Source organism: Protopterus annectens, chromosome 14.part0, assembly GCF_019279795.1.
Source record: "Protopterus annectens isolate FY-2018-M chromosome 14.part0, PAN1.0, whole genome shotgun sequence".
In the NCBI taxonomy this organism is placed as follows: Eukaryota; Metazoa; Chordata; order Ceratodontiformes; family Protopteridae; genus Protopterus; species Protopterus annectens.
The window spans coordinates 76,227,083-76,232,704 of record NC_056748.1 but is presented as its reverse complement, the minus strand read 5'-3'; the positions used below and the strand labels follow the sequence as shown (position 1 = coordinate 76,232,704).

Genomic DNA, 5,622 nt, shown 5'->3' with positions numbered 1-5,622 from the left:
CACAATCCTTCTGGAACCAGGAAGAGTTATGTGGTATTTGATATTCACATTTTATGTTAATTAGATGTCACGATTTTTAGTTGGATGTTCCTATTTTCAAGGACTTTGTTTCCTATTTTCAATGGCTGCAGGTTGCGAGGTATGACTGGAGGAGTCAGGGCTTACAGCTGCAACCAGGGAAGATACTGTCAAAATTTTCATGTTACCAGACATTAGCAGACAGTGGAGTTGGCTTGCAAATCAGTATGGAGAATACATTTCTGCCTATTGGCCAGCATTGTTTTCCCTTAACAAATGGTTTGCCTGGGCATCCAGAAAACAAAAATAAATCACTACTTCACATTATTCTAATGACAGCTCATAAACAAATTATGAAGAGAAGGAAAATTGTCCAGTTATTTGAGAAGTAAGACTGCTGGAGCACAGTAGGAAAAAAACTATGACAGGAAGAAGGTAATTTAGTCAGTATCTGGCATCACCAACTAAAATATTAACTCAGGTGGCTCCTAGTATTGGCAGTGAAGTCTCAAATCCATACATCCACAGACTGAAGGTCTCATTAATCTAGATCTACACGTTAGGCACCTCAGACCCCCACAGGTCTTACTGGATGACATAAGGATAGATATGGGACTCTTGGGCACCTCCGTACTCCAAGTCAATGAGATCCCACATGGGCAGAGATGGGAAAATGTCATAAATAGGATTGTGTCTTCCTTTATCCATTTTCTTCCCCTGTTGTTTAAATCCTGTTGCCTCAAGAGCCATCTGAATAGTTATATGCTAAATTATGGTAGCATTAAAGCAATCTGAGATGTAAAGGAATCACAAAGGGTGATCTTTTTAAAAAAACATTAACAGGTCAAAACAGGGATGTGACTTATTTGACATAAATATGTAAACAGATGATCACAGGTAGACACAGGCAAGCAGTTCAAGAGACCAGTGAGAAACCTAACTCTATTTTTCCAACGGTCCTAGATTGTGGTCTAATTAAATGACTAGCCCAGAGTCGCACATGAGTCAAATGGAGAGCATGCCCTGGACTACAGGAAGCAGCTTGTTCACATCTCATAGCCTTAATCCACTGCAGGAAAAAAAAATGATAAAATCGTAGTCATAATCATCATTATGATTGAATCCCTGAGTCTACAGTACAATTGACTCTCTAAGATTTTGGCCAATCATGTAGAGTCTTCAGACTAAGAGGTACTGTCTCATCATTGGCAACTTACAAGCAAAAGGATGACAGCACAAAATAGACGGCCAGTTTAGAATATGAACTTAAGTTGCCTGTAAAACTCATCCACTTTACACTTAAAAGCTTCAGGGGTGTAACTATTTCTAATATGGTTAGGTTGTCTGTTCCAAAGGATCAGCTGTTGTGTCACAGAGACCGTTTGTAGTATCCTATCTCACTCTGAAGTCCCTCTGCACACATATCTCAAAACATCTAAATCCAAGAGATTCAAGATAAAATGCATTGCTGCTGGCATTAAATACCAGTATTAAATATACCCTGAGTCATCTGTAAGGTACAGAAAAAAAATCAGACTTTTTCACCTTTCTTTTTCATGTTATCTTTCTCAAGTGATCTGCTCTCTGTAATCCTCCATTGTAGTTTTTCAAGCACCATATATAAAGATAATATTCAGACTGGGCAACTTTATTTCAGCTTAGTTCTAATTAGGATGATAAAAAAGAATTAATAGTTCTTTATTTCCGGACTTGATAACTCTGTTGATGTATCAAGTAATTTTAGATTCCCATTTTTAAGATCATTTGAATGACTTCCAAATGTAAGTTTCTGAGCAATAAGCATGTCCAGGCATTTGAAGGTTGGAACTCTGCTTTTTTTTCTTTTTTTTTTTTTTTAATAAAAAACCTTTATTAAATTATTATTACAATAGTGACATGAGTACACATACATTAATATAAAAGAAAACAAACCATATTTTTTGTGCGCTATACACACATATGTTAATTTTGCAATGCACATTCACTCTGAAAAATTGTTCATTTAATTCCTACCTTTAAATCTCTTTATTTCTCCTGAACATTATTCTGCATATATTGTTCCCACAGGTTCCATTTACTTCTATGTAATTTGCTCCTGCCTTTTCTAAGGATCCCACCTCCAATTCTGCAGTTAGTGGCACAACACGTAGCACATTTTCTTTTGATGCAGAAGGCTGTGGGTTCTGTTTCCCCACCAAGTAGATGGAGTGCTGGCACTGCAGTACAGCATAGGGGGTGCTACACTCATGGGTGTATTGTCCTTCAAATAAGATGTTAAACTGAGGTCCCATCTGCTCGAGTTGGTAGCTCAAGTGGATGTAAAAGAACTCATACTACCTATTGAAATAAGTAGGGGGTCTTTTATTTACATTAACATAAATATTATTAACATTATTCATACTTCTCATATTTCTTAAAAAATTGCATACGGAATTACATTGCTTTTGATAATATTTTCTTTAATAATTCACAAAAAGACCCCACACCCTTTTTGCCACAACCAAAACCTTATCTTACTTAATAGCTCTGCTAAACTCAATTTCTTATTGAATAAAACCTCTTTTAATCTTGCTTCCCATACCTTCCTAAATACATCAAACAAAACTTTATCCATACTAGCAATTAATTCCTTAGCTATCTCCCCGTAATATCCATACAACAATCATATTCATATTTATATCCAGTTTATGTATAACCCCGAATGAAAATCATAAAAGTTCCCATCATTTCTTTACTCTCTCATACCCTAAAAACATGTTCTTTAGTCTCTACTTCTTTCCAAAAAGGCATAATTTTTGTGCAACTGTCTTGTATACCATATTCCCTTTCACAGGTAACTTACTTATTGTTAAACTCAACAAGCACTCCTGACACTGAACTGCCTTACAAAACCTATTTTTCCTTTCCCTCACAGTCTTAATAATGTCCTTACTTAATCCTTCCCAAGGATTTACCCATTAACATATTTTATTAATATCCTTATACCAAACCTTTCTCTATATCAAATTATTTCTGTTTTTAAAACCCACACCTTTATTTTATTTTGATAATCCATACGTTTTTCTCTATCAAAACATCTTTTTAACTTTTCCTTCAGATTTCAACTACACTCCATATTTATTATGAAGTATCAACGATACTAAACGTCTATTATCTTCTTTTTCCACTAGCATCTTATATGAATTCTTTGAGGCTACATACATATCTAAAGATTGTTTAGGCTACAAGTCTCCTCAGAATTAGAAGATGCTTCACTCTTTGCTCTACATGTAAGCCATCAAGTCAACAACATGCTGGCTGTAACCAAATTCATTGTCGTACCATGACACTAGCTTGACAAAGTGCTCATTGAGAGCAATTCCTGCTTTAGCATTAAACACTGAAGAGCGATCATCCCCATTAAAGTCTGTTGAGACAACCTGTTCATCTGTATATCCCAGAATCCCCTTCATACCTCCTTCAGCAGCTTCCTTTATCACTTGTTTAACTTGGTCATAGGAGGCAGGTTTCACCAAGCGACATGTCAAGTCCACAACTGAGACATTGGGGGTTGGAACACGGAATGCCATCCCAGTCAGCTTCCCATTCAGTTCTGGTATGACCTTGCCGACTGCCTTGGCTGCACCAGTGGATGCTGGAATGATATTCTGAGCAGTCCCTTTACCATCACACCACATTTTTTCAGAAGGACCATCCACAGTTTTCTGAGTGCCTGTATAGGAATGGGCAGTTGTCATCAGTCCTTCTACAATACTAAAGTGGTCATGGATAACTTTTGCTAGGGGAGCCAGACAGTTTGTAGTGCATGAGGCATTGCTGACTACTGTCAGACTGTTGTTCTTCTTTTCATGATTCATGCCAACAACAAACATTGGGGCATCAGCTGATGGAGCAGTTATGACAACCTTTTTTGCACCTCCTTTGAGGTGAACAGAAGCCTTCTCTGTTGTAGTGAAGACCCATGTGGACTCCACAACATACTCCACACCAGCATCACCCCATTTGATGTTACTGGGGCATGCTCCTGGAAGACAGTAATAGGCTTTCTGTCAATTACAAGTTTACCATCTTCTACTGAAATTGTGCCCTTATAACATCCATGGGTAGAATCATACTTAAATATGTAGGCCATGTACTTTGGCTCAATGAAAGGGTCGTTAATGGCAACAATGTCCACCTTTCCACTCTTTAAAACAGCAGGGATTACCAAATGATCAATGCAACCAAATCCATTAATTCCAACCTTCACCATGATGCCAGATATGTAATTCCTTTACAATTTGAAAATAACCTTCTGCAGTACACATTAGGATTAATTTAACCTAAACCACCTTCATTATGATGCAAATACAAAACCACCTAACAGGATTCAGTTTACTACCCCAAAACAAACAAACAAACAAACAAACAAAAATCTTCTTGCAACAATTCTTTTTCTACTGTACCTGAAACAATATACACATTAGCCAATTATTCAATCTTACCTAAAATTACTGAATTAATCAAATAAACCCTTATCTTTTAAGACATCCTAAATGTTTTCCATAACCTTCCTATACTAATTATCTTTTCAATAATACCTTTCCATTGTTCATATACAACCTCTTTTTTCCAAATCTAACACCTGACATGCTCACCTCTTTTTTCCATTCTTTTTTTCTTAACCACAGCTCTTGTCCTTACTTAACGCTAAGTCTACATCCCCATACAGTCAAGCACACATCTAATCATTCTACCAATTCAACTTTCATCCTTTGCTATAGTAATCATAATAACAGCATTTGCATATGGTAAAAAATAGGAATAGCCAAATTTTCATTAACCAAATATCTTCCTTTGGGTCTGTGTCCAAAACAGCAAACATTCACTTACACAAACGTTCACATTAGTGATTGTTTTACACAGGAAATGGAGTTAGTTGGCCAACATCAGGAAATCTGCCCTTTTCCCCACTGTAGTGCAATCTTGGAGTTGGTATATATATATATATATATATATATATATATATATATATATATATATATATATATATACATATATATAGGTAGGAGGGTGGAGGGAGCACAGCCCCAACTGAGTGGGTTTGACATAGTGCGGTGTGTGTGACGGTCACAATGTTGGTCAGCTAATTCTATTCCCTGTGTAAACCATTTGCTGATGTGAACATTCACTTAAATGAACATTTGTTGATTTGGGTTCGACAAATGGAGGTTCGCTGAGTTGAACCTACGATGATATGATACAGACCCTCTTCCTTCTAATATACATCCTGCCAACCATGTGCCAAAAATCTTCAGAATCTCAGTCATTGGACAACCTTACCTCAACCTCCTGTTCATGTTTAGAGTTGAACCTAACCATCCATTTTCCAAAACCTCACCTTAGCCCTATTATGTACCAACAGTAAATTCAAAATACCCCATTTTGTAGGTTCATAGGTGTTTACTAGGCTAATGACCATGACAGCTTTTTTAAGGCTAGCCATACATCCCAAATCTCTGACAAGTTCTTGTACCCTTCTTCTTCTTCTTCTTCTTTTTCTTTCAGCTGATCCTGTTAGTGGTCACCACAGCAGATCATCTGTTTTCATTTCTTCCTGCCCTC

General features: G+C 36.8%; 1 pseudogene; it reads right to left on the bottom strand.

The window, feature by feature from the left end:
- Nucleotides 1–3,269: 3,269 nt before the first annotated feature.
- On the bottom strand, nucleotides 3,270–4,273 carry LOC122788777 (annotated as a pseudogene).
- Nucleotides 4,274–5,622: the final 1,349 nt, after the last annotated feature.